The following is a 19,078-nucleotide window of genomic DNA, read 5'->3' as shown; positions in this document are numbered from 1 at the left end:
CCATCAACGAGCACCACGAGGATCGAAGCTGCTACCCTGACAATAGCGTTCACCTTTTCTTCACTTGGAATCCCGACGACCCGTGGCTCCTGCTTGGAGTTCACTTAAGAAGGGCCGTCGACAGCTCATCGAAAAATCTACCAAACCAGGTACTTTGGGGTCATAGAGCTTTTAGGAAGAATCAAGAATATATTAAGTATATCTGGACTGGGCTTGTCAATACGCTTTATTTACAGGTTGCACAGGTGGGGGGATCCTGACACAGAGCTGTGTTGGGTAGTAGCGACTCAGTATTCTGCCATTGCTTAATTCAACTTGCTTTCTTTCTGTGGTCTAACATTGATTCATCTTGCAATCTGATTCGTATGTCATTTGAGAACATCTTCCTGTTAGCAGTTGATGCATTTCAAAGGAATTGATAATTTAGAGTGGAACCACGTAGACCTGTATATAATTGCCATTATAGTATTGCCAGAGTACCAAGTGTGTTATTGTGATTGTGTATATAACTTGAACCTTATTTATATAAAAACTGTGTTATCACTAACATAGTGTGTGGACATTCCTTTATGGGTGGGTGCTTGGGGACTACACTGTACTTAAGAACCAGCTGGCATGACCTGCTGAGAGCTTAAGTCTTTGTTGCTCGTCCACGTTTGACCAATTAGAGAATCTTGGCTGGGGTGCTCTGTGCTTCGACTCTGCCATATAGAGAGGAGGAGTACAGATACCCCCTCCAGTCTTTACAATGATTCTATAATTAGTGAAAGATGGGAGTGCTGCACAGCTGTGATGCTTCTGCTTGGTATGTGTTTATCATATAATGACTGCACCCGTGACATGTCATGGAAGGTGGCCTATAAGGGAAGTACTGTAATGATATGTAGTTTGTAACCAAAATAACCTTTTGTTTACTTTATGAATTTTTAAAAATGTATTTGCACGTAGTATGTTTTTTTTTACATCAGTGATGCCAATACCTATGATATTATCAGGGTCAAATATTGTGTAATATCAGGTTTTATGGCTCTAAATTGAATATCTTAATTCATTGGCACGATCAGAGTAATTTGGATAACTTAAATGCAAATCTAGTTCAGGTGTTAATTTGTGGAATTAGTAAACTGTATCATATTGTTCATTTTTATAGATCTGATATATCTTCTGACAATCAGCTGGTAGGTGGCCTCTATTCAAGTTAACATTCCCTCATTCCCATCTGTAGAAGGGTGCTGAGGTTCCAGGGGTACGTCGAAGAGTAGAAGGTGTGGCGGCCCAGGGGGCCAGGTACCACTGCCTGATATGAGATTTTGGATCTGGGGCGGGCATAGGATTCTCTGGTCCACCCCACCATGCTCTGAGAGTTTGACCGGGCTTGAACTATAGAGACACCATGTGCTCCAAATCATTTTAGAAAGGTGCCAAACATAAGTCCACTTAACCTTGCACTTGAGAGTTTGTGGCCACATTCTTGCCCCAGGGATTGTCATGTGACTCTCACCTCCTGCAGGCAATGGTATTAGAGAAGGGTTGAATATGAAAGGAGCATTATCATGGCTTCCTAGGCATGAGGTTGTTGCACATCCAACTTAGTGTTCTTTCAATTTTCTACGGTTCAGAAATGTCCTTAGATGCACTGAAAAACTGCTATCGTTTTTTTGGTGGGTGACCTTACATAAGGAACGTACACTTTAGTCCAATGCGATGCACTGCTGTCTGAAGGACTAAACCATAGAACTCTGAAGAAGCTCCAGTCCATGACCCAATGTGGATCCAAGCTGGCAGCCAGGGGTGGGAAAGTGGCAGAGGAAGAGAGCTTGTGAACTTGATCCGATCAGCCATTCAGAGTCTTATTTTTATTACAAATCAAAGCTTAGTGTGGTTAGGCAGGGGGCATTTTCCGGGGGCATGGCCAAAACTCTAGGAAACCATGTAACAGGAGAATGGTGTGGGTTATTTGGGTAGGAGACAGAGTGCTGGAGAGAGTTGCTGGAGGGAAGAGGGAAATCAGGCGATGGAGCAGGAAGGTGGAGGCTGGAGAGAGGTGGCCAGGTGAATGGGGACGGGGGTGAGGTTGAGAATAAGGGGGAGGTGGTAAATAGAAGCAGCAGGAGGCAGGAAGTAAAAGGTGCACAAATGAAGGGAGGAGGGCAGGAGAAGTATATTGGAGAATTGGATATTTTTTAGGAAATATTTCGAGATTACATCGGGTTCATAAAACAAAGTGATTAAACATATCAGGTGCGTAGAATGAGGAGAGTATTTAGGAGGAAGAAACACAGGAGAAATGTAATGGAAAAGCAGATGGTGAGGACGAGAGTAAAAAGAGTGAAGACAAGATTATAAGAGTGGAGGAAAAGGCACATAGATTATAGACTATGTTGATAGAGTTGAGAAGGGATAAGTAACAAGGAAGAGAAGGGGAGGGGAGCGGAAGAGGAAAGAACAAAAGGTGCAGGAGAGAAATGCTGAAGCACAGTATTATTGGGAACCATCAGGAATATAGGAGAGGGCAGGGTGCTTGAGCTTGACCCTGAGCCAGGGAAATGAAAACACCTACTTATCTATACCTGCAGAAAAGTATAACAGAGCTATTATTATAATAACTGGTTATTTATACTGTGCTTAACACCCAGAGGTTTCTAAGCACGGATCTGGGTATCGAACCTGTGTTGCTCCGTGTCTTCTTGCTACCAAGGTGAGCGCCTTTCCCATAAACTATCCTCCTGCTAACCTGCCTCCCACCTGGTTGGAGTTTTGGGGCTTGCCTTGTTAGGACCCAGACTTGACTTCTGCCATCACCCCAGCTTAGCATGCAGCCAGAAAGAAGGCCCTAAGAGCCAGAAGAATATGTCTTCCCATTAAGCAACAGGATATGAGGCATGAGAACGAAGAGTCAAGAAAGAAGTGTTGGGACACTTAAACCAACAAGACTGTGATTGTTTGAAAGACGTTTCAGGGAAAGAACTCTGGACTACAAATTGGAAACCCAGAAACTTCTTTTGGTAAGTCTCAGGAAAGAATCCATCATGTTCTTAAGTCCTATTTTCTCTTAGGATGTTCCACTTTTGCAAAGAAATTCCTGTTTGATTATCAACTACTTGATCATACTTAGCTTCCTGACAGATGTGGAAATGCCACCTCATCGCCCCCACTCTCTGGAATTCCCTCCCGCCCTGGGATCCAAGATGAACCCTCCTATCTGATCTTCTGTGAAAAAGTTAAAACGGCATTGTTTAACAAATATGACTAATGACTTCCGCCTTAGCAAACATTTCTTGCCTGCAATGAAAACTCTCTCTGATGGTCTGTGTCTCTGGCCCAAAGTCTGGTATTTTTTATTTCATCCTGTGACCACAATGTAACCTTGCGGTCTCCATGCCTGTAACGTATTTATTTTCACATTTGTGACAAAATGTAACATTACTGTCACAACTGCATTGTCTGTACTGTAACCATTACTAGCACTGTTATATCTCTGGGTCTGGTTGGTATCAACAAAAAAAATAAATACAAATACAAATAAATGCTGCATCAAAGGTTTTTGTTTCTCTTGGTGTCTTAAGTGGTTTCTATCATGTGTGTCTGTATACGTGTATCAGAGATCTCCTGGAGCAGGGGTATAATATCAAGTCAATTCAGGAAATGATCTAACAAATGAGTCGACCAGTTAACAAAAGCAAATCAGATCCTTTTCTTTTCAGCTGGTCTAAGGACAGTGTGTGTCTCAGTACATGTTTGTCGTGTACGTTTTAAGGTAAAATTGAATGGAAAAAAGACTGAAGGAAACAGCGCTCGAAGTGCTCTAATGGAGCTTTTCTTCATTCACAAATGGCGTACTTTTTCTCCAATCATGAACTGAAAGTGTGGTACTTTAATGCACTACAACATATACTTTACCGGATTCTGCAATCATGTGTGTGTAAGCTTGCATGCCAAATGCAGATGTGTGAGCACACATGCTTGAATGACTGTGAATGTAAGTTGGCATGGTTGTGGTGTCACACATGGATGTCGGTTCCAGCTGCATGTATCTGCACCGTGTACATGTGCATGTGTGTGTATTTCACAAGGGTGCAACAGTGATGCAACATGGATGCTTGGGACACTGATATGTAGAAGACTGATTGCCAGATGTGACATGGATGCCGATCTCATCACTGCGACAGTTGGTGGAGGTGTACACATGCATGAAAGTGTGGTGGAGTGTTTGCATGTCTAGTGCACTCCCTGTGTTTCATGTGATGTCTGGCTCACCTTTGGCTGCTCATGCTGTTGTATGTGTATGGATGGTGCTGGCTGTTGCCATATGGCTGTGGAATTGCTCAGATGTGTGAGTTGACATGCCATGTGTGTTGGGGATTGTGATGCCATGTCTGAAGTTTGACACTGCCACTCATGTGCAACTGGCATGTGTGTATCAGTCCATTGCACAGTGTCCTGATGCCTGTCTCCTATCTCTCCCTGTCTGCAGCGTCAACTGATGAAGAGGGCGGCGAGGGTGCTGTGGAGCACAGTGCGGGGATCACACCACCAGCCAGAGACGCAAGGCCCGGCTCCCCTCCCAGGTTGTGATCTCGTCAGGGAGTGAGGAGTCCAGTGCCGCGTCCCAGGCCGCAGCTGCCGAGGGTAGGTCCAAAAGGCGGAGGTCGGAGTTGGACTCGTCGGCAGCAGAAGGGGCAGGTGAGACCCCACAGGGTCCGACGAAGGAAAATGGCACAGAGTCATCCAGGTTGGTGGGGGGTTTGGTGGAGGAGGAGGCCGCGCAAGGGACAGAGACGGGGTCTGGAGGTGGGGATTCCACTGGTGCCAGTGGTGCAGTGCAGGGGCAGGGACAGGAGGCAGCACAGGCCACCGCGGAGGTGCCTGTGCGTAATCCTGTCCCCGATCCTGTGACTGCATCATCCCGCACCAGCAGGGATGCCTACGTCCAGACCCGTTTTCAGGGAGGGGATCCGCTTACAACAACTGGCCTTCCTCTCCCTGCGGACGTGGCTATCCGGGACTGGGTTGAGCCTGTCCTGGGTGGCGAGGCGTTTTGTGAACGGGGCATGCAAGGTGACCTGCAGTCTTTTCATGGGGATGCTGCACGTCATCTCGAATGGCTCGTTGACCACGTCAGCCTACTGGGACAGGTCACCCAGGCGGGATTCCTCCGTTTGCTGAACCTTACTTTGACCCCCTCCACACCTGAACCCCCTATGCGTCAGTCGTCCTCCGTGCCATCTTCCCACCCATGTATCACCTGGGTACCCTGTGGAGCTGCCTCTGACCGTGCGGCCAGGCTGGTGGAGGACACATCCCTGCCACAGTCGGGAGTCGGACGTCCAGCAGGGGTGGCCACCTCAACAACTGCACCCCAGCCGGAGGAGGATGTGAAGGCAGCAGGAGCCAGGGCACGGGCACAGGCACAGCAGCAGCAGCAACAAGGTGGGAGCCATGATGGCTCGGGGCCTTCGACATCGGAGGGGCAGGCATCGGCCAGAGGGCAGGAGGACCCAGGACAGGAAGTGTCTTCCGTGTGGCAGCGGTTAGGCCATGCTATAGATGCGGAGCGGCAGCGGGCGGAAGAGGCACGGCTCACGATGGTCAGGGCGGAGAACTCCATGCAAAGGGCTCTGAGGCGGGCCGAGTGCCTCGAGGCAATTCTCAGGGACCTGGAGTTCCGGATGTCATCGTCCCTGCGAACCCTCGGGGCCTTAGAAGAGGAGTTTGATGATGCCCTGGCCCGGGAAATCAGGAATTGAGCCGTCGGACTAGCCCGCTGCCATTGTATATAGTTAATTAGTGTTAGGTTTCCTTTTGGTTTTCATTTCATTTGGGGCGCTTGGACAATGCCCCACCTTTTTGTATATAGTTGTTCATTAGGTAGGGTTTTTGTAGGTTTCCTTTCAATGGTTGGGTTCATGGACCCTGGATTTGTACTTTGTATATAGTTCTACACTGGATTTCACTTCATTTAAGTTTCTTTTTTACCATGGATCAATGGATGTGTCTTATTTTTACACTTTGGATTTGGTTGGACAGACAGACTCTTTGGACCCATTTGCTTTTGGATTTATTTGGATTCTGCTTTCACACATTGTTTTTGAATATTTTGGACATGCAGCTTTTTCTTCATTATTTCCATTATTGTGTGTTTTTTTAATTCATTTGGTTAACTATTGAATACACATTTATTATATACTTTCCTGATGTGGTCTTATCTCTTTTGTTTTGTGCATGTCACAATGTTGATCTTTTCACAATCATGTGTCACCATTGCGTGGGTCTGAGGGACATTGATTCATGGCCATGCTGGTTATGTATTTTCTATCATGACTTTGGGAATTCAATGTGGGGTGTTTGGACTGGGGTGGGATTTGGGTGTCCATGAGGGGCATGGGTCTGGAGTGTGATGACCTGTCAGGGGGGACATGTGTGGGGGCCTGCTGGCAGGTGCCCCTGACTGCTGGGGGGTGGGGGTGCAGGGGGACATGTGTGGGGGCCTGCTGGCAGGTGCCCCTGACTGCTGGGGGGTGGGGGTGCAGGGGGACAAGTGTGGGGCATGAGTGGGGGCCTGCTGGCAGGTGCCCCTCACTGCTGGGGGGTGGGGGTGCTGGGAGACATGAGTTTACCCAGTCCAATCGCGTGTGACAATTCCTGCGCACCCCTGAAATACACGTACCCAGCCCAATTGCGTGTGAAACTTCCCACGCACCCCCGAAATACACATACCCAGGCCAATCGCGTGTGAAACTTCCCGCGCACCCCTGAAATACACGTACCCAGGCCAATCACGTGTGAAACTTCCCACGCACCCCTGAAATACACCTACCCAGGCCAATTGCATGTGAAACTTCCCGCGCACCCCTAAAATACATGTACCCAGGCCAATCGCATGTGAAACTTCCCACGCACCCCTGTAATACACGTACCCCACTCGCACAGGCCCTTTTGCGTGTGAATGTTCCCGCGAACCCTGTAATACACGTACCCTGCTGAAATCGCGTGTGAAACTTCCCACGCACCCCTGAAATACACGTACCCAGGCCAATCGGGTGTGAAACTTCCCGCGCACCCCTGAAATACATGTACCCAGGCCAATCGCGTGTGAAACTTCCCGCGCACCCCCGTAATACACGTACCCCACTCGCACAGGCCTTTTCGCGTGTGAAACTTCACGTGCACCCCAGTAATACACGTTCCCCGCTTGGCGTTTGCTGTTTGGCAGCCCTGTAAACTGGTTCAGGGTTAGCGCAGCCTTTGGCGCTGAATTGGGAATTTTGATGGCTTTTCCTTGCGCGAGGGCATTGTTGGGGGCGTAACTGGTGCTGCTGCAGGGTCGATGTGCCACTCTGCGCCACGGCTGGTTTTGGAGGCAAAAATCCATGAATACGCTGTGCGCGGAAATCGATTTTAGCGCACGGTGCTGGCGCAGACATTCGCACGCGCACACTGTGCGCCAGCCGCGTGCACCACTTTTGTGCGAAATTCTATGAATTACCCTGTCAATGTTCTGATATTGTTTGAGTCCCCTTCAAAAGAAGACTCAAGAGAATATATCAATATTTATCAATAATTGTTCAATTATATACATATTAATGATTTTCTCAATGTTGATCTCACAACTCTGGTTGCATATGTATGAATTCAGCTTCATCATGCAAATCTGGAAATCTGTATCTCATTGAGGGGAGAAAACCTTTCCATGAGTCATGGGAGACATATGAATGTGAGTCTGAAAGTGTCCAGAAGGAAACCCTGTCACATGCTAAAATATATTAGACCTATTCAATTAAGAGTGTCAAGCAAGAAGATTTCACCAATCAAAAAGTGTGATGTTGTATACATTGTATTATTTCATATGCTTTGTAATATGCTGTCTGAACCAGTGGTTGAAGTGTACAAAAAGAATGAATGGAACTATGTTCTATACTGGCCTGCCCCGCACCCCACAAACCCCATCGCAATGCCCCTCACACATACGATACAAACCCTCAAACACATCTTCCTGCTCTTTAAAGGAACGTTCAGTGCAGTGCACTGAAGTACAAGTTTCAGCTTCTTCCTACACTTTTATTTCAAAATGAAACCATTCCGGAACGGGGTCTTTTTCAAATAGAACTATAGTAAAACCTAATTTAAAAAAAGTAGAGGAGCACTGCTCCCAACTGCTCCCGCCCACTTCGACCACTGATTAGAACCTACTTAAGCAGAAGCCCGCAAGAAGTAAAGAGAGAGTTCAGGGATGCTGAAGGTGGCAGAAGGGGTAACCTCTCTCTAACTGGATGAGCGCTGATGTGGGATGACATCTTGAGGGGTGAGAGAGACCATGGGCTTTGTCCTAGAGGAATCCTGAAACATATTTTACCAGGAGTTAGACCTGATTTTCCTGAGGCGAAGAAGCAGACAGCAGAGAGGTCTAGCATAGTGGGGAGATACTTGGACGCTGTTGCTAGCTTAGTGCCTTAAAAGAATAATCCAAGTATTGTGGCGTGTCAGACGTGTGAGACAGGTTAGGGTTCACCATGTTAGTTTATTTAAAATAAAGAGCAAAGGTCTAACTTTCCCTAATCTAAGGGTTGCCCTGCCTAACACAACTTAAACTAAGGTGCTCATCGTCAGGGTGGAAGACCAAAATCAAATGTCTGTCCTGAGTCCCAAAACCATCCTGCCCTGACCCTACCACAAACACTAACCAACTAAAGAACATGGGAATGGCGCCCTTCTCCTGGGGCAGAAAGATGTCTTTCCAACTTAAGTGTTCTGTTTCAATAGGTAAGCTTTAAATAGCGTTCATCTATTTTCTTCACCAGTTCCTTCAGTGTTTTCCTAAAACCTATCCATATCTTATTTTGTAATCCTCTTGGCTTCCTTAAAGTTTCTTCTCCGGGGTATGGACCCCTATATTTTTCTGTGTCTTGTACTGGTCAATGAACATCTCTCTTTCTACTTAGATATTATTGATTCTTCCTCTGTGAAACTAAGACTTAGGCTTCTGGATCTCTGTACTTCTCCCTCTGGATCTAGGTCATATAACCACAGTTTAACGCCACCTCTCTGCCTTCTTCACTAGTACTGGGATGAGTAAGAGGAGTGCCATAACGATCTTCACTCTCTTTATGACTTCTGGCTCAGTCTTCTTATAGTAGTCGCTCTTTTTCACCATATGCAAGCCCCGCCCACCTGGTGCCTTCCTGCTTGACGCTCTTTTCCCTACTTAAAGAGCCCTCCAGCCTCTTTTCCTTTGCAGCTGGGGAGCAGGTGCAAGTGGATCTAGGTCACCTGGCCTAAGCGCCACCCAACTTCTTAGCCCTGCCTCTTCCTTCGTGCTCTTAACTCTGAGATGAAGGGTGTCTCTCCCCCGGTCGTCTGAAGTGAAGGGCAAACAAAGAAAAGGGCAATTCCTGTTTGGACCTGTTCGGACCAGGAGGACCCAGGGGCCGACCTCCTGCTCAGACAGCAGGTTAGCATGCACCAACATGTGTTTACACCCTCTGTCCCCACAGACCATCCCCACCCCCTCAGGTCCCCCTGTGATGTTCCCCTGTGCCCCCCCTTCTAACACAGAGATGTTGTCTGTTTTTCTTGATTCTTCTACCCAGCTTCCCCCCCTGGCCCTCTCCAGCCTACTGCTGCAGGAGTCTGTCCTTATGCATTCTGGTTTCACCATCACCGTCTTGTGGCCAATGCTGGATTTGACTGTTATGTACTTCATTGATTCACGGTGCGTCACCTTTTCTCAACTCTCATGCTGGACTTCCTTTGCATCTTGTACCCATGGTGGCCCTGAATCATGCTGTTCCTGTCTTCATCTTGTATCCTGGCTTGCAACGTGATGTGTTACTACTGATTTCTGCAATTGTATTCGCTCTCCCCCTTGCTTCTCCACTCTTTTTGACTGCTTACTCTCTGTTCTCCCCTCCTCTCCCTTCTCCTCTCTCCTCCCCTTACTTTCTTCTATGCACTTACTCTATCAGAATTGTCCCTAGACCTGGTATGATAGCACCCTCATCTGTCTCCTCCCATCTCCCCTCACTGTTACCCCCACATCCCCATCCAGCAGTATCTGAAATGTTGTCAGGCCTAGTACGATAGTCGCTTGTTTTGTTCCTCCCCTCCCTTTCTGCACCCCACTCCCTCACCTTTTGTTTTTCTCCGGCTCTACCAGAAATGTCGACAGGCCGAGTACGATAGTTAATTTCACATCCTTACTGTTCATGGCCTGTAAGAATGTCATTGTTTTCTCCCTTGTTCCCTTCCATTGCCTTGAAGCACTTTGAAACACATTGGCCCTCATTCCGAGATCGGAGGTAAGTGCCGGTATTTTCTGGCATGGCGTAAAGTACAACACCGCCCTGGCGTCAGACCGCTAATTGCAGCCCATTCCGACCTCGCGGACACGCACTTTTCGCCATGCCGGAAAAGTACCGAGCGGCCTGCCGTTAAACGACCCGCAAACCCCCTACCGGCATGCAGCGTCACGTAAATAGCAACACTGTCTTGGAAGACTAGCGCCAGTAGATAACGGTGACCGTAAATTACGGATACCGTAAATTACAGTCACCGAAAAAAAGGAACCGGAAATTACATCATCGTACAGGAAGGGAAGGAGAGCGGCGGCCATCTTTAAAAACACAATCCATTGCCATCCTCATCCGCCAGCACCCTTTGGAGCAAATCAGACATTGGAAAAGGACTAGACGACTACCAACATGCCGAAAGCACCAAAGAAGGCAGCGGACCGCATCCGCAAAAGGAGATTCAGCCCAGAGGAACTCCAGGCCATGGTAGACTACCTGGCTGAGCATGCAGATGTCGTTTTCAGCAGCAACATGTGGAAGGAGTGTATCCTCTGCAAAAAGAAGATCTGGGCTGAACTCGCCCAGAGGGTGAGCGCCATAGGAAACACCCCCCGCACTCCCAGGGACTGTCGCAAGCGGTGGGATGACCTGCAGGTGCAAGTGCAGGGCCTCCTCTCCAGCAACCGGAGCCAGGCCATGCAGACGGGAGGCGGACCAAGTACCCCGGTGGAACTAGAGCCGTGGGAGGAGACGTGTGTGGCTCTGATTGGCACAGAATCGATCGAGGGCGTGGGGAACATGGAGTGCGGGGCAACGACTTCTGCCGAAGGAGGTGAGTGTTCACAGTGTACACTGCCAATGTCCATTGCATGATTCAAACTGCCCCAAGGGCCATTGAAGGCACCTTCTCGTGTTGCCCTCCCCCCATCCAACCCATCCCCCCATCCAACTAATGCAGAGGCAAGTGCCACGCAATCAAGGGCCAAGTGCGAGTACATAACGCACATCAACCATATTGCATTAACTTGCACATCCCATCATGCACACTGTGAAGCCGGCTCGGCATTGTGCCAGCCAAACTGCACATAACCAGGCCACGATGAGTCACTCCCAAACATGCGTACATGACATACTCATGCACATGTACCACTGCCGTAGCTACACCCAAAAGTCCTCAAACTGCGATCGACTGAAATGTGAATGCAGCCATGTATGCAAATAGGACATCTTACAATCACTCATGTTGTCCCTCTCTTCTACCCCCACAGGCACTGACCATGACAGCGCCGACCCACAACCAAGCCAGCCAAACACCTCCAGGGGCAGTGGCAGGGGCAGGCGAATCCCTGAACCAAAAACAACAGCACCCCCGGCTCCGGAAAGGCCACTGGATGCTGCCCCACCACAACCCATTCAAGCATGCGCTTCTGCCACAATGCCAACCCCAACATCGGCGCAGTGGAGCATCTCTGGGGAGGCTGCTGCCACTGGCCCTGACGAGTATGCAGACAGCCTGTCACCCATCTGTGGGGTGTCCGAGGAGGAGGACCAACACACAGTCCACACCCCGGATCCCTGCATCATACCCCTGGCCTCATGTACTGACTGTGGAGATGTACCAACACCTGTCTGTAGTCCTCCAATCGACCCGCAGGTGTATGATGATGATGTCCCAAGTCCACCGGTGCAGCCCTCAGCCGAGCATGCAGGGGTACGTGGTTTCACCGATGGTTTCCCATTCGGGTGAATCTTCTCCCATACCTCATAACGGAGTTTATGGAGAACAACCGGCAGGCCCGCGTTGAATGGCATGATGGACTGAGGGAAATGCGGCAGATACTCACCGACTGCACCGATCGGTTGTGTGACACTCTAACTGACAGCACAACCCGTCTGTGCCACATCCTTGGCCGCATAGCCAATGCCCTCGAGGCAGGCCATTCGAATACCCAGCCAGAGCAGACAGACACGGCCGCATCCAGTGAGGCCACACAAGGCAGCACAGCAAGGCGCACTCAGCGTTCAATGCGGCGCAGGGACATGCCCCCCACCCCGGGCCAGGGGAGCAAGGAACAATAGTCATTGCTGCCACATGTGGTCTTTAAGTCCTACATGGGACCAGTGCTGTGCAGTTGGGGGGGAGAGGAATGGGGGGTGATGGTTTGTTGTGCAGTTGGGGGGAGGGGGTTGAGGGTTTGTTGTGCAGTTGGGGGGGTGATGGTTTGTTGTGCAGTTGGGGGGAGGAGGAGCTGCACTTAATGTCACAATATTTCCTTCTTCACAATACACTATTGTGTTGCAAAGTTGAACAGTTGTGGACATTCATCATTGAGCATGTGTATGATTACGACTGACAGTGCATGGTGTACAAGTATACACACATCCAGTGCCCTGTGTGCCCATGTCATGCCACCCTCTGCTGACTTGTGTTCTGGACATCTTGTCCGTTCTTTGTATGGCCCATTACACCAGTCCAGCTTCGCCAACTCATATGTGCCTTACGCAAGCCAGGTGGCTGCCTCATCTACACGCATGCACGGGTATGGCCAGTGATTTGGTGTACCCTGGGCCTGTTCTGTGGGTTACTGACAGGGGTCATGGTGTCAAGGGACAGCCACCAACACCTGCATGTCTAGCCAATTGATGTGAGTGTTTGAACTGTCATGGTGGAGAACTGAACTTGGCTGACATGGCAGGGTTTCACTGATGGCCACACGCACATGTCCATGGATGCATTTTGTCCATTCAAGGCCCCAATATGTGTCCAATTCAATGGAATGCTGTAGGGGGTGCGTCTACAAGATGGTCCAAGTACAATTAATCGCATGGTCATCTCGTGGTACAGGCTTCGTTGATGCATGTAGCAGTCCTGATATTCGAACCATGTGGTACTGTTTACTGTGTGGATTCGTATTTGGGTGTGATGGATGTAGTCAGTGGCTCATGGTCATCATCCAGCTCTGATCCATACTATGGTGAATTCCAAGACTCCTATGGGTGTGCCATGGCGGTGACGTGGTGGGGTATCCCTGCTGCCCTCAGTTCAATCCACTCCCAGGGATGTGTCTCCCATGTGGTGCCATGCTTGGGGCAGCCACATTGTACATATGCAGTGTGTCGACCTATATGCGCGTACGGTTGTGGTGGCTGCCAGTGGTTGGTGCATGTGTAGTGGGATTTGGCCTTGTCAGATGGTGGAAATGTAGTGTATTGTGAGTGCCTTACTACATCGATGTGGGACTCTGTACTCATGTGCTGTTGCACTGGTTCTCTGGCGGGTTGGTTGGTGGGGTGAATATCGTACAATGGCTTCATCATTTCCGCCCAGTTGGTTCATGCAGTCACCCACCTCATGCCACCAATGCGCTGGCATGACACAGTCAGACAACTCACCAGGCAGCCGGGCACGTCATCCTGCATGTCGCCCCATATGGCACGGTAGCATGGTAATCAGCTGGGCCATTGAGTCATGAGTTGTTCTTTGATGTCGCGCCCACCCATGTGTGGTGTTCTTGGTTGCGTTGCATTCCGTCTGCACGTAGGGGGAGTGGTATTGTTTGCAGTTGCTATCCGCCACCTGCATGCCAACTTTACTGTTGTGTGTCTCCTGGGTGGTCCATGTTGGGGATTGGTGGGCCCTTGTGTGCTTGGGGAGGTGATATGGTATTTTTTTGGTGTCCGTGTAATGGACGATTGTGACATGCCATGCATTGGCACCACTGTGTCCTGGTAGGTGCCTGTGGGATGGGTGTGGGGCACAGGCTACACCATCTCTTGTGCGAGGATAGCCGTGTGTATTTGTATGCTGCTCGCTTATCTCAGTATGTCTCGGGAAAATTATGGTGGTGACGGTGTCACGGTCAAGGTGGTCAGGGGTGTCTATCTGCTCAGGGGTTTCCTTGAGTGACCGGACATGCTGCATGGGAATGGGGGCTGCTGGGGTGGTGACGGAGACTGCACTGGTGCTGCATGCAGGGCCTGTCTCCCCCTCCTTCTCCCACTGTGTCTCCTCAATGGGGGGGGCCTGGTATTGTTGGTGGGGTTTTTGTGGTTGTGCCCTTGCTGGTTCTATTGGTGTCATCTTGGTGTGGGAGGGGGTGTGGTGTGTGGCTGAGTTCCTTTTCTGCTGTGGCAGACTCCATTGCCTCCACCTGTGCTGATTGTGTGTACCTGTGGCTCTGGAACCCACTGCTCAGGGTTCTTTACTCCTTCTCTGAGATGCCTGTATGTATTCCATGCCGGTAAGGTACTTTATGGGCTTGAGAAGGCCGTAATTTACGTGTGCTCCTTACTTGTGATCAGCTCCGGTTTACGCCATGCCACTAATTTTGGCATGGTGGGGCGCGCACGCAACCCAAGACCGATAATTATGACATCGTACTTTACGGTGCCGTAAATAGCGGTCTGGTTGGTCGGAATAGCCTGTAGCGGACAGCGATGCCGGTAATCCTTTACCGGCATCGTTTTTCCCTTACCTCCAACCTCTGAATGACCCGCATTGTGTATAGGCGCTATATAAATGAACTATCATATCAGATCATACTGTGACGAGTATGATAGGTCCTGTATCCAGGTTCACCCTTCGTAATGTACTTATTACTACTGGGCCAAGTATGAGGTATCCCGTAGATAGGTTGTCTCTTCTTATAACTTATGTTACTACTGGGATGAGTATGATGTGGTCCTGTAGTTAGGCTCACTCTTCTTCTAACTTTTGTTACTACTAGGATGAGTATGAGGGGTCCTGTAGTTAGGTTCACTTTTCTTATAACTTTCATAATTACTGGGACAGATATGCCTACTTCAGAGGGTTTCTCTCTCTCTTCTCCTCCTGGTTATCGTACGGCAGGTATCCTTCACTTCTCTTGGTTTCTTTGAACCTATGTTGCGCTTTGTTGTCTAGCTTCCAAGGCAAATACATTGCCACTGAGCTAGCTTTCCTCCCCAAGATGTCATACCCCCCCAACATTTTTAGCAATGTTACTCATTAGTCTTAATACAAATTCAGCCTTAGAGCCAGAAACAACCACCTCATTTGCAGCTGCTCCCGCTAAAGCTACCCTGAGCTATCATTCCTCCCCAAGATGGCATGCGCCCCCTGACATTTTTAGCAAAGTTACTCCACTGCTCATTAGTCTTAATACAAATTCAGCTTTGGAGCCAGAAACACCCACCTCATCAGCAGCTGTACCCGCTAAAGAGTTTCCTCTCAGTACTTTGGGGGGTCATCATAAGTTTCCTGGTATCCCGCTGGTAACACCGGCAGGATACTGGGAAACTGACCTACCGTTACTGCTGCCTGATATTCCAGTATTATCCATATATGACAGGTGGTGGTAAGGGCAGTCATTCCCCATTTCGTGGGATTGCAGGAATTACCGGCACTGGTATTACTGGTGCTGGTAATTCCTGCGTTTTTTTGCCAGCAGGGTCCTGATTTACCTCCAGCTCTTGGCTGGAGGTAAATCAGTGACCCCCACTGTCGTCAAACTTGAGTTTTGCTGATGCAGTAAAAGTGCTGGTAACTGATTTACTGGCTCTTTTACCAGCCTTCTTACGGCACCAGGAACACTGTAATGACCTCTCAAAGAGGTTGGTGGGCTACACATTTGACAATTTCAATTTGTTTTTAAAACATAACACCATCTAACAGAAACGTAAATGTTATTTTTAATAGGAGAACCTAATTATGTGAGGAAGCCACCCTGCTTCCAAAGCTGACTAAAATCATGGGCAACTCGAAAGGCATACTGTTTAATTAGTGACACTCTGGTGATCAACTGATATACATGCCCTAGACAGAGTTATTCATTTGCCCCCTGGGCAGAGAACACATTTGGTAAATGAGCACATTGTGCCACAGTCTGTGGTGAGCAGACCACACACATATCCTACAAATAGTTGTCCTTAAAAACATGACCCATCAACAAAATCAATTAGATCAGCCTTACGTAAGGACACATCAACTAAGTATTTTCTCGGTTGTGCAAATTCATCAGTAATGGCTACACAGTCATGCTGCTCACCATCAGTTGGACTAGATACTAAAGATGCAGAATTTAAAACAGGGCAGTGTGTCAGAGTAATATGAGATAAATTCTACAGCAACATTTCATATGTAGTTAAGTGAGAAAGATGTGATTGTGCTTTCAATAGTAGTGTTTTTATAGCATGTGGCACTGCAAGCTCACGTGGGGAACCCAAAGCAATACATATGTATTGTTGTACCACCAGTGTGACTGCTGAGACAGACCTGAGAAAAGGGAGAGAACCTGAAACTACTGGATCAATTGCATGCCATTGCTTTCACTTCCGGCTGGTGGGCCCTTTTCTGTAAAGCGCCTTTAGTCTTCTTTTCCACCATCCTTGCTCCAGGGTATAAGACCCAGCGTGACCGGATCTTGTAAAATACACATGTAAAAGAAGAGTAGTACTGTGCTTTCAGGGACCTCACTACCACCAGTACTTTCCTCTGGGCCCTGGATGGGTGGCTTATTTGAGACACTTTCCCCAATGGATCCCTGTGCTCTGGAATCTGAGGTTTCTGCGGGTCCCCTTCAACCTTGTTTTCCCATAAACATCCATTGTCCCAAATTTTACTTGACTGCATCTCTTCCTGTGGTTCCTGTTTCTCGAACCTGGCACTGGAGCTCCACAAGGAGCTGGGATTGGTTTCTGTCTTCGCCAAACCTGTTGTGTAGGACTAGCACTTAAATTCCTTTCCCCTGTAACTGTGGCTGGATATATTGATTGTATTCCGTTTACTCCTATGAGGAACTTTGAAACCTACCTCTGACTCCCCTAAAGTGACTTTGGAGACACTTACCTGCCTATAGACATTTGCCCTGTGGTCTCCCTGGTTGAAGTGAGTTTTAAGTCAAAGACAGGAATTTTAGCTTGTGCCCATGAGATTACCCCATTGAGTATACTTGGGAGTGCCTCTGTATTCAATTTATGGCTAAAACAAACACCCCAGATTTCCAGGGTCTCAACTAAGAATGCTTTCGGGAAATTAAGTGGGTACTTGACTTTGAATGCGGCACCGGTTTCCTAATGTTAAAAAACATATTTAAGAAGAAGATGCAACATCATGATTGGCTAAACAACTTCACATTGACAACTTTATCAAGGGAATTGCTTATACATATTTGCAAACACAGCGCTATTTGATTAAGTGCCCCCATCCACGTGTGCGTAGTTCCATCCTATGCCTCAGAACTAACCAACTCCCCCTGCTTGTGACCCGAGGTGTCGATACAAAATTGCCCAGAGAATCTCGACCCTGCCGTATCTGTAAAAGCTCAGACACCCCTGAAAGCCCTCGGCATGGCTTCACCCAATGTGTGCAACTGGGCTGATGATATATGTGCACACTGGGACAGTTTGTAGGTGAATATGACGCTATTAGGTCTAATCATTTTTGGCACTATTGCCTAAATACAGGCTCTGATGCCGTTCATATTGCATTGTTCAATTTATGGCAATAGATAGATCCTTTACTCACAGACTGACTGTAATCCACAGGTAATCATGGGCCCATATAGCAAATCATATATGTATTTTTAAAGTTTTGTAAAGGAGTGTAATCTTGCCTATGAGAAATGCTTGGCTATGACTATTTTCCCTAGGACGTGTAATGTGTTGATACTATCACTCTATTTGCATTCTGACTTTTGGTGGCCTCTGGCTTTTGTGCGCTGAAGTGTTCTCCCCTTTTACCCACTCTAGTTCCTACATTTATTGTAATTTTTCAATATGTCTTATCTTAAATACTATGTGCTAGAAGATTAGGAGTATGGTCACTGCGTTGTGTGTTGGCTCATGGCGTTATGCTCATGTTTACTTCACTGTATATTTACTGATGTCCAGGATTCTTTTTTATTCCCCCTCCTTAGCCTGTATGGTATGTGGCTGTCACCATATAGGGAATTTACATGTTAGTAGGAGTGGGCTGTGCCTTAATTGATATTAGCATTTGTTTTATAAATGTACTTAACTTATAGATATATAAACGTGTGACTTATTAAACGTATTTATTTTTCAGTGTACCAGTGTGGTATGTTTTCTTTGGTTCCCTGTGTACGGCTGTGTAGACTAACAGTGCCTATTGTACGTATACCATGACAAACTACACTTGTCATAGTGCAATCGTTTTCTAACAAGTTCCAGTGATTTTAAAAATAGGGTACACTTTGCACTTGTACTAATACCGTGCAACTTTGCACTTGCACCAGTGCAAAGATTCTGTGATCAGGCCCCTGGTGTGTATCTTTGCTTTTCAGGCCACTTGTGCTTCCTTCGATCATGACGTACATCTTTGAGAAATGTCCAGGCTCAGAGGTAACAGTGAGGGCTACCTGCCACCTTACTCAAATGCTTGGCATCCTGTTCTTTTCCATCCTTTCCATCAGTTAATAGTCTCAACTGAATCCCACACAACCTTAACAGTGCTTGCCCTGCATGCTTCTTGGGCAAAGGTTTCCCTCACCAAGTAATCACTTCTCATTGTGCCAGCAGCCCTAACTGCTGAGGCCTTATAATAATGTCTGTTAGTACTCCGGCGAGAGACAATCAGAATGCAACAAGCATTCTGATTGGCTCTCGCCAGGTCCCTACACGCCGGGAATCCCTCCGTCGGGATTCCACGGCCTTTGTCCCCGGCGGGGGGCATGGCAGCCCCTAAGCCAATGAGAAGGCTCGAAGCGGGGCCATCCCCGCGGCTGAGAGGCTGCCTTCGCCCCCTGCCGGGGACTCGGTTTTTTTCTTCCCTTCCCTCCCCTCCCTGGTACTTA

The sequence above is a fragment of the Ambystoma mexicanum genome, chromosome 6q, assembly GCF_040938575.1.
Source record: "Ambystoma mexicanum isolate Mex_15411 chromosome 6q, UKY_AmexF1_1, whole genome shotgun sequence".
Classification (NCBI taxonomy): domain Eukaryota; kingdom Metazoa; phylum Chordata; class Amphibia; order Caudata; family Ambystomatidae; genus Ambystoma; species Ambystoma mexicanum.
Note: the sequence above shows the minus strand (reverse complement) of the source record.